Source organism: Vicugna pacos, chromosome 9 (assembly GCF_048564905.1).
Source record: "Vicugna pacos chromosome 9, VicPac4, whole genome shotgun sequence".
Taxonomy (NCBI): domain Eukaryota; kingdom Metazoa; phylum Chordata; class Mammalia; order Artiodactyla; family Camelidae; genus Vicugna; species Vicugna pacos.
The window spans coordinates 66,105,435-66,126,608 of NC_132995.1; the positions used below are offsets into that span (position 1 = coordinate 66,105,435).

Here is a 21,174-nt window from a genome sequence, read left to right on the forward strand (position 1 = left end):
AATACTGATAGATACTTCTACCAGCCTATAAAGCAACTTAATGTGAATTAAGAAAATACACACTAGTTTTATAGGTAGATGCAGCCCTGTCCCAGGACAGAAGGCTTGTCTAATGGAACACAGGCTTCCTCCATTTCCCTCCTTGGCCTGTCACCATTGATAAACAACTTGCACATCTACGTATGGCAGCCCTGCATATTGTACTCCCCAAACTGTGGAATATACTCTCCTGCTAATACTGTCTGAATATATCTTATTGTTATTTTAATTTGCATTTTCATCCTTTTATATATTCATTACCCTTTTGTCATTACATACTTTTTAAGCTACAGTTATTGGCAGTTAATTCAATATTTCCTTAGTAATACTGCTTTGAAATATGAAGGTAAATGAACCTAACTGTAGTAAAATAGTAATCATTAAAGTAAATAGTAAAACTCATAGTAAAACTCATTTAACTAATGGCGTTGAATTGAATTCAGCTAATACATTTACTTGTTTTATTGTCCATTAATTTCTGCATATATGACATCAAATTCATTAAAAATTAGCAGATGGGTAGAATTAGCCATGATCATGAAAACGCATTACCAGGAATGCTATGCATTGTTAATTATGGGAACGGAAAGCTTAATAACAGTCACATTAAAATAATTCATCAGCTTGTTCTATGTAATTTTGCTGTGTGAAGTAATGAGAAACAAGTTTTTCCGAAGTTCAGTGGCATTCGGAAGATACCTGTACTAACACCATAAAGAATTAAAATGCATTATTTCACAGGTAGGTGAATGACTCTTAATTCAGCCTCATTAGTAAAAGGGTTGACACTGTGAAGCTGGTTCCTGCACAACTTGTCATGATCTGTGATCTGACTTCCTCAAGTCACCGACATTGAAGAACGATTCGCGCACGGGCCTTACTTTTTTCTCCCTCCATCCTGTTACTGCTCACCTTTCTCTCTGGCTCTAGCAGTAAAAATCTGAGTGCAACACCTTGCATGTGCCACAGGAAATTAACACAACTTAACTGATCTCTCGGTTTACTTTGAAGAATTAGTCATTTTGAGAATACTTATTATACTCCAAATGAGGTCCATTCCTATTCCTCTAAAATACATCTGAAGTACTCCTGACGTTGTGCTGCCAAATATTTCTCATCGGTCACCACAAACTGAATGTGGCATCAGAATGTTTTCAACAAATTAATTCATTTGTCTATTTATCCATGCATCAAAATATCTATTAAAAATTTAATATGAACCAGGATACAGGAGTTAAAAAAAAAAAGCCTCTGTTTTCAGATTTACTTTCTTAATGTGGTGCCAGAGAATGGTAGACAATAAATAAATAAGTGAACATGGATTCTTTCGTGTGGTGATTAATGGAGATAAGTGAAGAAAAATCAAGAAGATGGTGAGTGAATAGGGTAGTGTTTTAGATGGGGTAGTAACTGAACTGTTTTTACGAATGGGCTTTTTAGTAAAGACTAGGGGAAAAAAGTGAGGAAATGAGTCAAATCCTATATAAGGGAAGAGCAGTTCTAGCAGGCAGAACAGCGCACGAGCTCTGAGATGCACCTTGCATTCACGTTCAGAGAAAGTAAAGGAGGCCGAGGCCAGTGTGGCCGGAAGTGGAAGCTGGTACAAGAGGAAGTCAGAGGGATCAGGAAGTATTTGGTAGATCAGAGACTTCTGAATTTTAGCCTGAGTGAGATGAGAAGCCCTTGTATCATTTCAAAGAGAAGAATGTCATAACCTAAGGTAGGTTTTAAAGGGTCTTCTTTTATTGCTGTGTGGGAGCAGCTGGTTATTGTCATAGCCTAGGTGAGAAATACTGATGGCTTGAAGTTTGGTGGTCATGGTGGAACTGGTGAGGAACTGTTAGATTTTTAACTTGTGAAGTTAGAGACAGTAGTTTTTGTAAAATTAGAGACATTAGGTTTGGAGGTGGAATATGACAGAGAGAAGTCAGGGTCTGGGGACTGAGCAGCTGTCACAGTGGAGTCATCCCTTTACGGGGCACTGACATTTTAGGAGATAAATACTGATTAACTTATTTATACTATACTGCCCAGTAAAAGCAGTGCCTGGTTTGGGAGCCCTGAAAAAACCAGCAAGGTACTCTGAGGGCAGCATGAGATGAGAAATTTTGAGGACCTCTGGTATATGCTGATGCAAATGAGGAGGGAATAATGAATGATCAGGGAGAAAGTGCAGCAAATTACAAGAGACGTATATGAACAGCTGAGAAATAAGAGAAGCCAGTGAACAGATGTAGGATATACTCCTGGAAATGACTACCAGCTCATTATCCTCTGAAAAATGTGAGGAATCAAGTGTGGGACAGCGGACAGTTTTGTTGGTGGGAGTGGTGGGTATTCTCTTCTGATAGCTTTAAAATTTTTATCCCTTGAAAATGAGAAATGAGGACAAGAACATCAGGTCTGAGGAGACAGGGGCCTAAAATAATCATTAAGGGGATTATTAGAGTGAACTAGCTGGGTAAAAGCAATAGTTTGGTAACTGGCACCAAGGGCCAACTTGATGCTAGTGTTATGTTAAATTGACACTAGATGTAGTTTTGTATTTATACACAACATTTAGCTATTCAGATGAAGATACGAAGTAGGAGAGTTAGACTCAGGATTTTTCTCCTCATGTACAGTAGAAAGTCTAAGTCTCCAGAGAGATGAAAGTGTATATAAGGAGTTATTAAAGAGATGTTTGGTCCAATATAAACCAGATAAAGAGTGAATTGAGATCATAGGTGAAATAAGAGTAAATGAGAATTTCATAAGATTAATGGAGTAAATTAGTTGGCGGATTTAAATTTTTTGGATTTGTAGTATTAGGGTGAATGAGTTAGAAAGGTAGAAGGTATTAGAAGTAATGTCTATTGGTATATCAGAATCACCAAGAAATAAAACAGTAAAAAAATTATTTTAAAAGCAACAGTAAGTTTTTTCACTGTTTAATAACACTAAGTTGCTAAAGTACTGAAGCAATAAGAAATAAAGTGGTAGTTTATAAAGAAAGGCAAAAAGCAATGGGTGATATTATTATGAATTTTGAAGAGTTTTAAAGAAGTTGGAAGATAATTATTGGGAAGTGGCGATGAGGAGCAAGATGAATATACAGTCTGTGTCTAGGAACAATGTTGGCCTGGGGAGTACAAAGGAAAATAACAAGGCTATTAATCAGGAGCTTTGAAGAGGAATCAGCCATCTCTAGATGAGATAGGTTGTTATCAGTTAAAGCAAGAAGGTGAATGGAACGTCAGCAAGGGCATGATTGAGAGAGGAAATTCTGGGGATTGGCTATCATGAGCTTTAGATTGAAAGAATTTAAGGTTGGGAAAGGTGTGCGAGATTGCCTCTGTAAAGCCCAAAGGAGATTGCTGTCTAGGTGATCAGGCGTGAAGATGAATGATGACTTGGGAATCTTGGGTTTTCTGTAATTCTTGGGGTTATGGAAACAGTTTTAATGATAGACAAATTGAACATGTGAATTGTCCAGGGGTGCCCAGAAGGGGTCTGTGAATATTGTCCCAGGAAGTGAGGCCAGGGTTTCCAGGAGCATGTCAATTATGTGGGTCTCTGATTCAGGAAGACCATTAGTAACACTGAGCCTATAGCAGTGCTTTGTTACTGAAAGGATGGCTTTGGATAGATTAGAATTGTATAACTTGAGATGATGCATATTCTCCATAAATAATATTTAAAGTCATACTCTGATTTCCAATTCCAAGATCCTAGGAAATATCTAGTACTTTTATTTATGTTCCCATTTACTTATAAACAAATCTAAATCTGAAGTCCATTTAGGGATATGGTCAAGATTGATGGTTTGAATATAGAAGGAAACTAATACATAAATCTTATTATATATAGTTTTGGACAAAATGTAAAAAATACTTTAACAAGCATTTCATTTTAGAGGATATTCTACCAACCGAGGGCCCCATAGAAGCAGACATCATCACTTTCCAAAGTGCTTTGACCAAAACTAGAATTTGTTGACCTGTTTACTTGTAAATTTTCAACGTGTGGCAGAGCCCTTTGCTGTTGCTAAGGAATAATTGAAATAAAAATAATCAGTTATTTTATAACAGTTTTCTCCTTAGACTTCTGAGTGATCTGAACTTTCAAGTAGAAGTTAATTGTATATATTTTATAACCATCAATTAATTTACAAATAATGATCCTAATATTCCTCAGTTCTTCGGAGGTCAACCTGACCACAGCAGGTATATGGAAAAGTGCCAAATGGAAATATTATAAATAAAACAATCTGAATATTCAGCAGTAATTAATCTATTTGAGCAATACTGAGAATATTTTTTCATTCATTATGACTGATCACCTTAGCAACCAGAAAGGAGCAATCACTTTGATTAGCAATATTAAAATATCAAGCCACTCCAAGAAAAATATGAGAGATGTAAACTGAAACAAGTTGACAGAAAATGAGGCCAAAATTATGGGAAAAAAAACAATGGAATGTAGATATTATGGGCACAAGGGATGTCAAAAATGTTTTACATTGTGATTATGTGGTCTTACAGTACCCAGGAAACAGGAAAAATAAAATATTTGTTACTTTGTCTACTGAAATAAGAGATGTGTTTCCAGAGTGTTGACTGATGTTTTTTATCATATTTAATTCATACTAATGATTGTCAGATTTAATAAATAAAATACAGAGTGACCAGTTAAATTTGAACATCAGATAAACAACGATTTTCAAGTAAAAGTATGTTCTATACACTTATTACTATTATTATCATTTCTTGCTATCTGAAGTTCAAATTTAATCAGACATCCTAAATTTGAGCTGATGACCCCAGTAATAGTGCTTATATAAATAAAATAGCTCCAGAAGATCAGTGTAACTAAGTCCTTGGTAGTTTTTATAACTTCAGAGAGAGAATTTACTTAGCAAGATGATGCACAGGTATGACTTTGCCATGAAAAATGTTAGCGGTGTGACGATGGTAATCTTTTGCCCTGGTGTCATCAGTGGTGCAGTGGGAATGCTATCTACTTCACAGATTTGCTGAACAGAGCATCAGAGACATGTATGTAAAGCACTTACGAACATCCTTAATAAACAGCGGCTGCTATTACCACACACTTCAGGCCTAACCATAGGTTTACCCTCTGGCATGACATGTGGTTTGATGAGGGTAGTGAAACACAGGACACTAGGAATATAAGGAGCCTTAGAAAAAAGCGTTTCAAATTCTCCATTTTTAGCAGAAAATAAACTGAGACTTAGAAGAAAAAAGTGCACTTAAAAGAATATGCTATATTTAGGTATTTAGCGTCCATTTCTCTATAAATTCACTATGTTATGGGTAAAACTCTATAGACAATATACATAATTTCTCAAGAAAACGAACAAGGGATAAGATGTTTAAAAAACATCTCACAAAGGAAGCTGATGTGTTCCTCAGCTGGTTTAATTTATTGAGAGTCAGCTAAAGTTAGTAGTCTAGGTGAGTTAGGGATTTTTGACAATATCTAAGAACATTTTTAATGCATTTTGCAATTTGGCAAATCGTTGAAAATTATGAGAAAAGAGAGAGACATCATGTCCCTTCTTAATAATGAAAAATATTAACTCTGACTTTACCCTATATTGCTTGTGGGCATGTGTTTAATTTAGTTGAACTGAACTAAAATCATTGCAGAATATGAAGTAACCACAAATGTTCCCATAAGGGAAAAAGGCTAGATGTTAAGGGAAAACTAGCTATACCATATCTTTTAAGAAATATTATAATTAAGAATCCTGACAAATGAATGTGTTCTATTCTTAATTTTTTTTTGAAATGTGTATGTACTTGTGATGGTTAACTTTGCATCAACTTAGGTGGGCCACAGTGCCCAGATATCTGGTCAAACATTCTTCTAGAAGTTTCTGCAAAGGCATCTTTTTTCTTTTCGATGAGAGTAACGTTGCTTTGTGTAAAGTAGGTTACCCTCCATAATGTGATGGGGTTCTTCCAATCACTGGAAGAAACTTAGGGGGGAACAAAGACTAAAATCCCCTCAGTAGGAAGGATTCTGCCATCTGACAGCCTTTGTACTGCAGTTCGTCCTGGTCTCCAGCCTGCTGGTCTACACTGCAGATTTTTGAATGTACCATTATCCTTAAACAACTGCATGAGCCAGCTCCTTCAAAGAAATCTCCCTGTCTCTCCCCATCTCCACCTCTGTCATCTCGTTTCTATCCCTTTAACTATATCTGCATATCTATGCCTACACCTTTACTTACACATTTACATGTATCTATAAATATATCCACATATCTCAAGACAGTTCTGTTTCTTGGAAATACACAGCATTTATATTTTTTCATTGATCTTTAACAAATAGGAAGTGGTGGCTATGCAAATACGTCTTACATTAAACCATCATCTAAACATATGAAATGAAAGTCAGCCAAGCAAGGGATAATTAAAAACAAAATTAATTACTTTACCCTAGTCCACGTGTCTTAACGTGTAATATGAGAATTATCCAAACAGGTTTCCCACTGTTTTCAGGGTGTTACATCATCCAAGAAGTGTCATTACTTTCGTTAGTTCAGGAGACTTAAAAATTAAAACCTAACTTTCATACCAACAAGGATTAAATAGATATTCTTTCCCCCTTTAGGCCTCTCACCTGCTCAACAATGAACACACTTGGAGCCTACGATAGTAATGGTAGACAGATTGCTGTTATCCTGGCTTTTAGTTTCATTCAGCCTTTTCTAATTGGAGCCCCAGGCTTGGATCTCTCACAAACCACATCGTGTACAACACTGCTCTGATAGATAAATAAGTAGGAAAAAAATGAAAACAAGAAAGGCAGACTGGGTTTTTTGGAGGCAGGCTGAGAGAGTCTGACATCCAATAGCCTGAAGCTCCTACCTGTGGAGAAGGCTGTGAAGAGGCGATAACGCGCCGTGTTCTTTGTGGCAGACAGATTTAGACAGGTCCTTCCTAGAGGCCAGAAGGTAGATTAAAATTAAATGGCAAATAGTTACTACCGGTATGAAAGTAGTGTTCACTACAGCTCTCTGCACAGAGTGTTGATAACACACGTATCTCTAGTCTGCTGCTCTGAAAAGCACTGAACTGGGAGAGAAAATTCATTGTAAACTGAACTGGGAGAGAACATTCAGTGTGAGCAGTGAACAAATAGCTCTGAAACTCTGGGAAGGTGCAGCAAGGCCAGTCAGCACTCAGAAGGCGTTCTCAGGGAATCTGGGTCAGCCCAGAGGCAGAATTGAGAATCAGAGGGCCTCTGGAAACACATTATGATATCATTGTTTATAGCATGGATGACAGTTGTACAAATACAGCCTACTTTGGGCTCAAATTATTTTAAAGATTTGGACATTCTTTTTAAATCTCTCTACAGAGCTATTTTACTACAAGAAATGTTGTACTTCTGTGAAGTTCACAGTATTTGCTGCCTCCCTGCTGATTGTAGGTGTTGGCGATGTCTGACGTTAGTACATCAGGCTGTAATAAAAAATGCATGAGAACATTGGCTGTCAGAACACTAATTTGAAAATGTATCTGTGCCCTGTTTGTACACATGAATTAATTTAGAGAAAAGATTAACTACATGCTGTTTGTTAGCCATTAGCTTGTTACTAATCAGTGAGCAAGGTGACAATAATTTTTGCATTTTTGAGTTACTTCTCAAGGAGTCAAAGGAAAATACAGAGCTTTAAGAAACAAGTTATTTTCAAAGTCTTGATGAAAAAGAATGAAACTTTAGCAAGTGCATTCATCAGGCAGTGACAATAATGTACTGTAGTTTATTTTTTTATACGTTAATTTTAAAGTAATTCTTTGATTCCTTTTTTTTTCCCATTCATATCCTTTGAGGAGTTGGAACAAATCACCCCTGGTGTGGTTTTAATGCTGGTTAGATTCTTAAGACCCTTAAATAGACTTTTCCTTTATGTATGTGGTTAACTTAAAGTAATGGCATAATTCCTCTTATGGGCTAAATTCTTGGGATAAATTTCCATTTTCTATTAACCATCCACTCTTTTTTGTTGTTTTATTGACAATATGTCAATTTCTGGTGTACAGCATAATGTTGCAGTCATACATATACATATATTTGTTTTCATATTCTTTTTCATTATAGATTACAAGATACTGAACATAGTTCCCTGCGCTATACAGTAGGACCTTGTTGTTTATCTATTTTATAGATAGTAGTTACTATCTGCAAATCTTAAACCCCCAGTTTATCCATTCTTATTAATGAGTAAACTATGTATTCTGTTATTTGTCTTTTATTTCTTCTATTAAGCAAGACTAAATATGTCATGATGGTTCTGAGTAAGGACTCTAGAACATAAATGTCTGGCTTCAGATCTTAATTCCAGAACTTTTTAGCTATGTGATCCTGGTCAAATTAATTAATGTCCCTATTGCTTCAGTTTCCTTATCTGTAAGTTGAGAAGAACAATAGTACTTAATGCAGCATGTACTTAGAGTAAATCCTGGCATATCGTGAGAACCTGATACATACTAGCTATCATTCCTACAGTCTTTCTAAATTTATTCTGTTCTGTTTCATTGGTACTGCCTCAGTCAGGTCTCTGTCATCTTCCATATCAATTACTGTAGCAGTCTTCTGCCTAGTATTTTCCTCCAATTTTCACCTACGTCAAGTTCATACACACTGTTGTCAGCATGACCTGACCAAACGGAGAACTGTTGATGTCATTCCTCTGATGAAAATTCTTCAGTTTTCTCTATCTTCCTCAGGAGGACGTCAAAATTATTTTTACAGTGTTTACTTCCCTTCGTGAGTGGACAGCTTCCTGTCTCATTAGCCTCATCTGTTTCCACTTGTCATCTTGAACGGGATATTTTAGCCATATGGAATAACTTCTGTCTCCCTAAACACATTCACATTCTCCCTATAAGAGTGTCTTCGCCCATTATGTTATTAACTTTCCCCCTCCCATCTATATTTTATGTGTTTTATGACCCCCCCAATGTCAATGTTTTTCCTTCAAAGCATTTTTACATTGCGTTGAAATTGTGCATTTGTTTCTCAGCATTGTTTGTGAGCTATCTCATATGTATTCTGTATTTTATCTTAGAATTTTCAGAATCTGCCACTGCAAGTGCTCTGAACATAGTAGGTTTTTCATAAATGTTTGTTAAGAGTGATGCACTTATTTAAATTGTACGCTTTCTTGCACTCTGATAGTACCTGCACAGTATGAGACAAACTTATTGGTAAAAGCAACTTCTTCTGGAAGGCACAGATTAACAATAAGGACTAACAGAATCTGTACCCTGGAGTAGAGGTTGGAATATGAAGAAGAAATTAAACATAATCCAACCTCACTGTATGCTAAACACACACATATATTAACAAAATCCAAAAAAAAAAACAAAAAAAATTAAACATTACCCAACCTCGCTGTATTCTAAAACACACACACATAAACAAAAACCCAAAAAATTAAAAAAAAAAGCAATTCTGAAATAGAGTTACAATTATAATCTATTCAGAAGTATAATTACAATTGTATGCTTCTTTCAAAAAACCCTTGTTACTGTATTTACTTCTTAATTCAGCCTTGAAGTAGTCTTTATTTCCCTGCTTTAGGCTGGATACAGAATTGTGTGCTGCCATTTTAACATAAAATTTTATGTTAAAGACCGTCATATTCCTTTAAATAGTTATTGAAAACTATGATTGAAGTGCCTTCATAATGTCATATTATAATTTTGTAAGACAGTGAACACAAATGTTGGAAAAAATAATACCATAGAATAAGCAATTAAAAATTTTTAAAAAATTTAAACTAAAAAAAATTTTTAAATTAAAAAAAAAATTTTAAAAAAAGGCCTTGTCTTTTATAAGAACTGAACTGTGAAAAGGAAGGAGAGACACGCTGGTCAGTGGTTTCCCAGTATCTTCCCACACTAAAATTATGACTCTTTGTATAAACAAATAGAATAAATGACCCCTTTGAGATTAGTCTTGAGGTCAGGAGCGGGGCAAGAGCCTTGTATCCCCAGGTAGGAGATAAAAGACAGCTCATCCCCAGTTAGGAAAGGGACAGATGGACTTGTACTTTTGAAGTAACTGAAAACTACTTAGACGCGGTGCTCACAAACGTAAGTCACACTTGTGCAGTAAATACTTCAGATCTGAACCGGTTTACAGTGTTTAAACAGGAAGGCGAATATAAAAATATCAGTTAATATTTTAACATGAATTGAAGTTCTGTCTATTGTGGAGACTGATTTCTTTATCATAACCACTCTTGTACTGTTGACAATTAAGGTTTCTGTTTTTTCTTGTTTTTTTCTTTGCTGTTTTAAAAAGTACTACATAAACATGCTTTTACTAAGATTTTGGCTGAATTACTGATTGATTTTTCTCATGAATAACTGCTAGTAAAATAACTAAACAGGTAATACGAATTTTGTCGTGGCTTTTGATTAAGATAGACTAATGACCACTAAAAAGCTCTCCTTTTGTTTTTCACAGTTTATACTATTAGTATATGCACTGTCTGTCTCACTATAACTTAATAAAACCACTTCATATTTTGAAAGATACTACCCTGTTGTTCACATTACTCATTTCACGTGAGGGAGTATCTCTGTGTTGGTAACACGTGTCTGGATTCATTTTCCTTCAGGTATTCTCATTTCCGAGAAGTTTATAGTACTTCTAGCTTTTTTGTTAAAAGCATATACATAAGCAAAATTCGCTGAAACATTAAGTCTAATATTAGATTAAGTGTATATTTAGTAAAAGTTTTAATTGATACAAATAATCACACATACTCATATTTAGCAGAAAGGTATAAAGGAAAACTAAAATAGAGATTACTTCTGGGTAATTTTATTTTCTTTATACTGTTTTGTGTGTTCATTATGCATAAGAGTCTTATTTTTATAACTAATAAAAACTTGTTTTATTAAGCCTAATTTTTACCATTAGGTAAACAATTATGTGCAATTAAAGTGTACAATTTGATGAGTTTTGACACATATATACACCCATGAGACCATCACCACAATCAGGATAAAAGCATTTTCATCACCCTCAGAAGTTTCCTTGTGCTCCTTAACAGTCAGTTCCTCTTTTTACCCCTGGTTCCCAGAGCTGCTTTTTTGTTTTTGTTTTTGTTTTTCATTATACATTCATTAGTTTGAATTTTATAAAAAAATTAATACAAAACAGAATTATATAATTTGAACTCTTTTCTGCCTGCTTTCTTTCATGCAGCAAGAGTAAAAGCATTGGAATAAAATGGTCTTAAGTTGAGTAACAGCCAGGTCTCTCATTAATGTGTAACCTAAGGTGTGTGTCAGTGGGCCTAAATTATGGCACTCTTAAAATGGTCGTATTAATACTACTTTTGAAAGGCAACTGGAATATAAGAAAAAATATGAAATTTCATACATCACTGGGGATACTGCAAGTTGAATAATGCTATTTGCTTTACATTAGTTCTCACTTGATACTTATTTCTAGTTTTATACATTCATCCAATGTCTTTTCTGAACATAGATTTCGCTTCAGAATATCCCATTCTTTGGGCCTAAGGACTATTCTCAATTGAAAGTGTAACTTCCTGAAAGTCTTTCTAGGTAGAAACTGTGGACACTTGAAGTTCTTTCCTGTATTAGGGTTCTCCAGAGACTGAATCAGTAGGATAGTGACATCCATATATTATATAATATAGACATAGGTGTAAATATAAATCTATAGCCATTAAAGGAAATTAATTCTGAGGAATTTGCTGATGTGATTATGGAGGCTGAGAAGTTCCATGAGAAGCTGAAGGACCCAGGAAAGCCAGTGGTGTAATCCAGTCTGAGTCTGAAGGCTTGAGAACCAGGGTGACTGATGGTGTAAATCCCAGCCTAAAGGCCCAAAAAGATAAGAGGTCCTAGTTTAATCAGTGAAGCAGGGGAGGAAAAGGGCAAATTCTTCCTTCCTCTGCCTTTTGTTCTATTTAGGCCCTCAAGGGAATGGAATATGCCCACACACAATGGGGAAGGCATCTACTTTATCGAATCCTCCAGTTCAAATGCTAATCTCATTCACATCCACATACCACATCTTCTTTATCCAGTAATCCATTGATGGACTGTTGTGTCCATGTCTTGGCCATTTTAAATAGTGCTGCTATGAGCGTTGAGATGTGTGTATCTTTTTGAATTAGAGTTTCCTCTGGATAGACGCCAGTAGAGGGATTGCTGCATCATGTGGTAAGTCTGTTTTTAGTTTTTTAAGGAACCTCCATACTGTTCTCCATAGTGGGTGCACCATTTACATTCCCACCAACAGTGTAGGAAGGTTCTTTTTTCTCCACACCCTCTCCAGTATTTTTTATTTGTAGACTTCTAATCATGGCCATCTTGACTGGTGTTGAGTGATACCTCATTGTAGTTTTGATTTGCATTTCTCTAATAATTAGCAATATTGAGCATCTTTTCATCTGTCTGTTGGCCATATGTATGTCTTCTTTAGAGAAATGTCTATTTAGGTCTTCTGCCCATGTTTTGATTGGGTCATTTGGTTTTTTATTGAGCTGTATGAGCTGTTTGTATATTTTGGAAATTAACCCCTTGTTGGTCACATCATTTGCAAATGCTTTCTCTTATTCTGTAGGTTGTCTTTTCATTTTATTGATGGTTTCCTTTGTTGTGCAAAGGCTTGTAAGTTTGATTAGATCCCATTTTTTAGGGGGCTTTTTTTGCTTTTATTTCCATTACTCATTTTTAAGACAACAGGTGAACATTACATTGAAGAGTGCCACTGTAGACTTGAAGAAACAGAAGAGGGATGCTCTGTGAAGCGAAGACTTGAGACCTGCAGACCAACCAAACTTCCTATTTGTTTCTGGAAGTCAAAATTTGTGGCTTTTAGACATAGAAGGTAAGTCTGTTCATACCTCTTAGTTATTCTTCAATACATTAGAGTCAGTGCTATTCTTAGGTGAACATTTTTTTCTCATATATTGTGGCTTTCTCTTTTGTGAGCTCTCACTGTGAAGAGACATTCCAAATGTCCACAACAGACACAAACTTTCCAGCAAACTATGAGCAGTATATCTGTTTCATCTTTTTTTCCTTGCATATTGACACACTTTCTTCAATTCTTATCTAGAACAATATTCAGGACTTATTATTGAAAAGCTGTTTTGCTCTCTGGGTGCATCTACTATTTCCAGCTCATAAACAAGATGAATATGAATGAGCCTAAATGATGAGTTTAGCTCATTCTGTTAGTGAATTTACCGACCTCCCTATAGAAAATGAAGTTATGTAAAGTTAAATTATCTAAATAAGAAAAAAATTAATTTTTCCTCTATTTTTGAATAACCCATTCAATAGTGGACATTTGGGGCATTATTGCTAATTATCAGAGTTGACAAACTCTTATATTTCATGAGGTTTTTGAGACATGAGATTATATACACACAAGAAAGTGTGACTGGAAGCCATCAGGAATTTTACACAGTATCTGAGAAATAATGAGAAATGCATTTATTCATTCAGAAAACCAGTTTATAAAACTGACTGACTAAAGCATTTTGACAAGCAGTAGGAATTGTAAGTAGAAAATTAATAGCATTTCCAAATTTAACCAGAACACAATGCCTCTCTTTAGTGTCTCAGTAATATACTCCAGAATTTTGAGACCAATGTATAGGATAAAGAAGGTATATTTTATTCAAATCAGTGAGACAGTTGTGCATTAATTTGATGTCAGGAGTGTAGCAGCTAGCTACAGTACGACACCAGGAAGATTTGCCATTAACCTGCTGACCTGAAATTATCAATTTGAAATTTTCTAATGATGGAGGTGGATTAAAAGCACTTTAGGCTTTTAATAAAAAATGAGAAAAAGGATCATCAGAAGCAAAAGTGAAATCATTACCTAACTGAAAATTTATGAAACTGTTCAAAAAAACTGCAAACCAACCATCCCCTTCCTCAGTTTTGTTTCTGCTTTAATGAGAGAAAAAATTGTCCTTGTGTCAATGGTTGATCCCTTCATGGGTACCTGAATCTCAGCTACCTCTGCCTTCTCGGGACTCTCGCGCTATTGAATACTACCTAGTTCTGCTGTATATTCTTACTCCTGCTCTCCACAGTACCCATTAAAAGAGTGTGTAAAACTTTCTCTGGAAAACTCAGCTCTTTAAAGCTGCTGTCTTACTCTCTCCTTCCCTGTCACAGCCGTTTTTCCTAGGTCTTCTCTTTATATCTCATTCACTGCCCCAACCGCCCCCACACAGGGTCTGTCCCCGTCATTTCAGTGACACAGCTCTAACTAATTCAGTTCCTTGCCGCGAAGGGACAGGAGATGCCTGCTCTCTGGCAGACCCTGTGATGGCGTTGGGGAAATGCAACTAGTGAACAGGACAGCAGAGGCCGGTGCTCCTCTAGTAAAGGACACAGAATAAGTAGACAAATGCTAGTATTTACAAATAGTGATACTTTTTAAAGAAAAGCAATTTGGTGTACTGTGGGGTTACCTACCTAAGTCGTAAGAGTTTTTGTTGTTGTTGTTTTGTTGTGGTTAGTAGATGACACGCTGAGATCTAACATCAGGCATACCTGAGGGAAAAAAAATTCTCGGAAAAGGCACAAGCATGACCAAAACTCTAAGGTGACAAAGAGTTTGTTGTCTTCTTGGAAATTTTTTTAAAAGGCCAATAAGAACAGAATTTAGTGAGTGATGAGGACAGTGAGAGAGAATAGGTTGCACTAGTCAGGCTCTAGATCATGGACTCTTTACAATCCTTGGTAGAAATTTAGGGTTTGATTAGAGTTGTAAAGGAAAGTCGCTGAAAAAAAAATTTCTTTTTAAGTAGGGAAGAGATAGCATGTGATTTTATCTTTTAAGATGCTGAATGGAATGAGAGGGCACAGGGGTCAAGGGCAGGAACAGGGACAGTGAGGGTGGTCTAGGTGAGTGACGATGGCAGCTTGAACTGGGACAGTGGTAGGCTAAGTCAGAGACAGGGAGAGATGCACGTATGTTCTGGAGGTAGAAGAGCCAGGATTTCTTAAAGGGCAAGGACTTAAGGAGAAAAAGGTAGGATCCATGAGTATACTCAGATTTCTGGCTTTAGTAAGTGAGTGTATGTATGTTGGTGGATGGATGGTGATGATTCAAGTGGCATGTGATTATGGGGCCCGGGGAGGAAAGATGTCAAGAATTTTGACCAGCGACCTCAAACAAATACATCCAATGAACATTTGTAGAGTTTCCCTTTTCACTTGACCTCACAGTTATTTGACCCCGTTGATGACTCCCTCTTTCAAACACATTTCTAGTTCAGATTCTCAGAAACAGTACACTGTTCTTTTTGTTTCTTTTTTTTTAATTTCTATTTTATTTCATTTTTAACATTTTTATTGATTTATAATCATTTTAAAATGTTGTCAAGTTACAGTGTAAAGCACTATTTTTCAGTTATACATGAACATAATAATATTCATTGTCACATTTTTTTCTCTGTGAGCTACCATAATATCTTGTGTATATTTCCCTGTACTGTACAGTATAATCTTGTTTATCTATTCTACAATTTTGAAATCCCGTCTATCCCTTCCCATCTTCTGCCCCCTTGGCAACCACAAGTTTGTATTCTATGTCTATGAGTCTATTTCTGTTTTGTATTTATGCTTTGTTTTTTTTTTATTGTTTGTTTTTTTAGATTCCACATATGAGTGATCTCATATGGTATTTTTCTTTCTCTTTCTGGCTTACTTAGACATTCTCCAGGAGCATCCACGTTGCTGCAAATGGCGTTATGTTGTCGGTTTTTATGGCTGAGTAGTATTCCATTGTATAAATATACCACTTCTTCTTTATCCAGTCACGTGTTGATGGACATTTAGGCTGTTTCCATGTCTTGGCTATTGTAAATAGTGCTGCTATGAACATTGGGGTCCAGGTGTCATCCTGAAGTAGAGTTTCTTCTGGATATATGCCCAGGAGTGGGATTCCTGGGTCATATGGTAAGTCTATTCCTAGTCATTTGAGGAATCTCCATACTGTTTTTCACAGTGGCTGCACCAAACTGCATTTCCACCAGCAGTGTAGGAGGGTTCCCTTTTCTCCACAGCCTCTCCAGCATTTATCGTGTGTGGACTTTAACTGATGGTCATTCTGACTGGTGTGAGGTAGTACCTCATTATAGTTTTGATTTGCCTTTCTCTGATAATTAGTAATATTGAGCATTTTTTCATGTGCCTATTGATCATTTGTATGTCTTCCTTGGAGAACTGCTTGTTTAGGCCTTTTGCCCATGTTTGGATTGGGTTGTTTGGTTGTTCCTTATTAAGACATAGGAGCTGCTTATATATTCTGGAGAGCAAGCCTTTGTCGGTTTCATTTGCAAAAATTTTCTCCCATTCCGTAGGTTGTCTTTTTGTTTTACTTATGGTTTCCTTTGCTGTGCAGAAGCTTGAAAGTTTCATTAGGTCCCATTTGTTTATTCTTGCTTTTATTTCTTCTAGGAGAAAATTTTTGAAATGTATGTCAGATAATGTTTTGCCTATGTTTTCCTCTAGGAGGTTTATTGTATCTTGTCTTATGTTTAACTCTGTGATCCATTTTGAGTTGATTTTTGTATATGGTGTAAGGGAGTGTTCTAGCTTCATTGTTTTACATGCTGCTGTCCAGTTTTCCCAACACCATTTGCTGAAGAGACTGTCTTTATTCCATTGTATATTCTTGCCTCCTTTGTCGAAGATGAGTTGACCAAAAGTTTGTGGGTTCATTTCTGGGCTCTCTATTCTGTTCCATTGGTCTATATGTCTGTTTTGGTACCAATACCATGCTGTCTTGATGACTGTAGCTCTGTAGTATTGTCTGAAGTCTGGGAGAGTTACTCCTCCAGCCTCTTTCTTTCTCTTCAGGAATGCTTTGGCAATTCTAGGTCTTTGATGGTTCCATATAAATTTTGTTATGATTTGTTCTAGTTCTGTGAAATATGTCCTGGGTAATTGGATAGGGATTGCATTAAATCTGTAGATTGCCTTGGGCAGTGTGACCATTTTAACAATATTGATTCTTCCAATCCAAGAGCATGGAATATCTTTCCATTTTTTAAAGTCTTCTTTAATTTCCTTCATCAATGGTTTATAGTTTTCTGTGTATAATTCTTTCACCTCCTTGGTTAGATTTATTCCCAGATATTTTATTACTTTGGGTGCTATTTTAAAGGGGATTGTTTCTTTACTTTCTTTTTCTGTTGATTCCTCGTTAGAGTAAAGAAATGCAACTGATTTTTGAACGTTAATCTTGTAACCTGCTGTCTTGCTGAATTCTTCCATCAGCTCTAGTAGTTTTTGTGTGGATCTTTTAGGGTTTTCTATATATAGTAACATGTCGTCGGCATATAGTTCTTTTTGTTTCTTTATTTTGCTTTTTCTTCCTACCTGTCAGGCTTTGGATTATTGGTTTTCTTTGATTGTTCTTTGTTCCTACGAGCTTAACATTTTGGAATTTTACAAGATTCTGTCTCGGGTTTTTTTTTTTTCCTCTTCTAGTTTTTGCTTAAAGGAGGTAGTCTACATCCCTCCTACGCAGTTTACACGCTGACAGATCCCAAATGTATATCCCTCGGACATCCATTTTAAATCGCAGACCCATTCCTCTGACTGTCTCCTCAGTAGCCCTAGTCTTATACCTCCGAGCTGTCAACATCACTACGTTCAAAACAAAGCTAACAGTCTTCTCTTCACCTAGAACAAATCATTGGACATCTAGCTGTTTATATCAGAAACCTAGAAGTTATCTTTTATTTCTGTTTTCCAGACCTTCCTCCCAATCTAATCAAAATAACTTACTCAATAAATGTTCTTTGCCACATTCTGTCATAAATGGTGACTTCAGTGACAGATTAAAAAGAACATGGAACCAGTACATGTGAACCTTACCAACTAGTGAAGGACAATATGTTAAAAATATAATCACTTAAATAAGAATGTATTTACACATTTTAATATAAAAAGGATAGGCTGTGCCTTTTAAAATATATATAAGGGACAGGGTATAGCTCAGTGTTAGAGTGCATGCTTAACATGCCTGAGGTCCCAGGTTCAATCCTTAGTGCCTCCATTAAAAAAGAAAAAAAAAACTTTATAAAAATATTAATATATATAAAATAATTGCTAATATACCAGTCATACTAATATACCAGTAAATGTTTTCTGATTTGATGGGGAAAATTTTTAAGTTAATAAAATAAAATATCATAAGGTGACCGAATTTAGAGTAGAAAGATTCAGCATTGACCTCTCTGCGGAAGTGCTGTTACTTCTACTTCTTAATTTTTTTAAACAACCCCCATCTTTCGTTACTCATTGGGCAAGTCACCATCTTCTCTTGGATTTTTCTATTGCATTTTAATGTTGTTTCTACATCCCCTCGTCTCTCCCTGCATTCCAATTTATACTTAGGAATTAATCTTATGAAAACAATAGAAATCCACACAAAAGTGACATGTTTTTTCCTGGTAACTTAAAACATAGTAGAGGGTTTTCTTTAACCTCATCATGAAAATCAAGATTGTATACACCTTTGTTTCAGAACATGTTATTCCTACTAACTGCGTTCTCTCACTCATCATCTGTTACCTTCGGCACACTTCAGCTCCTCTCTGCTTCCTCTTCACCTGGATAAATCATCAGCCTTTGATTCTGATATTTCCTTACACATATCTTCCCTGACCTCACAAGCTATATGCTATCCCTGCCCAGAATATATGTGCTCAGGCCACTGGACTTTATTTTCTTGCAATCATCACAACTGCAATTCAGCCATTAGGTAACTATTGGCCTAGTGTCCATCTTCTCTGATAAATTATAAATGCAAATAGGGCAGGAAATGTAATTGTTTATCTTTATTTGTATTTCCTGTGCTTGGAATACTGACCAGCTACCTCAAGTAGTTCAATAAACAATTATTAAATAAGTGAATATTTCACACTTAGCTACAACTGGATCAGACTCAGTGTGCAGTGATGAAATGTGCACAAATTGATTACAGTTCAGTCAACATATTTAATTGAAATGATCAGTTTAAATAAATACATGGGTAATAATTTGATATTATATAATTTATTACTGAAAGGTCCCTAATGTGAGACAAAATATAAATTGATTTTTCTTTAACTTTCTAATTAAATTTTGTAGAAATTACTTACTGAAATATTATATCAATATTTGATAGTAGGTCTTATTTTTATATTAATAATGTTCTTTTAATATTTGCTCTAACTTTGTTAGGATAAAAATTGTTCCATAGATGAAGAAAGAGAGTTGATGAAATCTAGTGACTATTACGTTTAGGCACTAGAAAACACTGGTGTTCATTCTTTAATTTATATAAAGCTTCATTTATTTTTTTTAGATATTGACTTGAATATATTATAGATTTATTCAATATCTTTATAACATATCATAATACCCAGTAATATTCTGAAGGCTAGATATGTGTCATCTCTTGATAATATGAAAGGAATTCTAGAAATTCTCATGAAATGCAAAAGGTAAGATGTTAATGAAATAATAGGAAGAAATACTTTCTTTTTCTAAATTATTGGGGGTTCTAAAATTTTATCATAATTCAGTCTGGCTTCTTATTAGGTTTTACATCAGAAAATATAAGTTTTAACATAAAAATTGGAGTTATCTAATACAGTGACTCCTAGTATTATTTCATGGATTAATTCTAGGCAGGTTATATGAAAATCACCTGAGGAACTTTATAAAAATATATATTAATGCGCCCCAGTCCTAGAGATTCTAATTAACAGGGTGAAAGGAGACCCAACATTAAAAAAAAGAAAAATTTAGCATAAAGCTCCCAAAGGGATTCTCAGGAGCGCTTAGCTCATCCAGGTTTAAAAATCCATAATAGGATTTGAAGGTCACAAACTGGCTACCAATGGGCTGAATCCAACTCACAGGAAGGATTTCTTTGGCCTATAGGGTGTTTTCAAATGTTTTGAATCAACATAAAATATTTATATTTACAGATTTTGTTGAAAAAAGAAAATTTGACAAAAGAGAATCTGCATTGTTGAATGATAGCAATATACTAGAGCTGTTAGCAACTGACTCCTTTACATAAGATATTTATTCAATACTTCATTTGTTTATGCAAACTTTTATTTTAATATAATTTATTTATTTTAATATAATAGCATATATAAAAGCATAATACTCCTCTAGTTGTTTAGAAAATTAAAATAGACAAAAAATCCACAATTACTGCAACGCAAATTCTTTTGGGAAAAACAGAAAATCTGTACGTGGTCTGTGGTTCAAGATTGTCCCTGTCAGTCACTGTGGTCGCAAAGACACTGCAGCTAAGCACCTGCTTGCCATTTACCATCACACACATCTGTGTATTTTCCAGTAGTGACAATTTCTCTCTTCTCTTTTTATGTTTAATATTAGTTTGATCAGGGTTACTTTCTGTGGGAAAGAAACAACAAAATGTTAAGTGACTGAACCCAAAATAATTTGATTTCTCTTTTACGTTATAGTTCAGTGTGTGTGTTTTCCAAATGGTGGCTTAGGAACTCATTTTCCTCTCCTCCTGTGACTTCTAGGTCCCCTGAGGCTTCAAGGTCATCTGTGACCATTTAGGGGAAGAGAAAGGAAAGGGTGTACATAGTGCATGCATCTCAAAGTTCTGCGTAAGCGTGGTTCCACGACCTGGAAGCGATGCACACCCTTTCTCCTGACATTCCTTTGGTGTAACAAGTCCCATATCTCACCTAGATGCAGGAGGGGCTGAGAACTGAGGTCCCTGCCTGCAGCTCCTTCAGTTTTACCATGTGAAACAGAATAAGAGTATTTGCTGGATGGATAGCTTGTCTTTGCCAAATTCTCAAAATTTATAAAATGGCAGCTGTACCTAGAAGGCTGCATAGTTCAAGAAAACAGGAGAGGACATTTTTCTTTTCGTATGCTCCACATGTAAATCAAGCAGTTAGATAGATAGCTCTACCTTGCTGAGGTCATGTCTGTGTTATATTCTTGGCCCCTGTAGGCAACTGACTTTGAGTTCTGACCTAGCCCAAACCTTGATTTTAGGGACAGAGAAATGATCACAGAAGGGAAGATTTTCCTAAGGCCATAG

The 21,174-nt window shown here is 35.6% G+C and overlaps 2 long non-coding RNA genes across 5 annotated transcripts in view; one reads left to right on the plus strand and one right to left on the minus strand.

Moving 5' to 3' along the window:
* The window catches only part of LOC140698274 (uncharacterized), a 177,516-nt gene that overhangs the window by 80,169 nt on the left and 76,173 nt on the right, over positions 1-21,174 (plus strand). The gene's annotated exons all lie outside the window — the stretch shown is intronic.
* The window catches only part of LOC140698278 (uncharacterized), a 118,821-nt gene continuing 118,004 nt past the window's right edge, over positions 20,358-21,174 (minus strand). Inside the window, exon 3 of the long non-coding RNA XR_012075945.1 lies at positions 20,358-20,504. This is a non-coding gene — a long non-coding RNA (uncharacterized lncRNA). The remainder of the gene's footprint in view (positions 20,505-21,174) is intronic.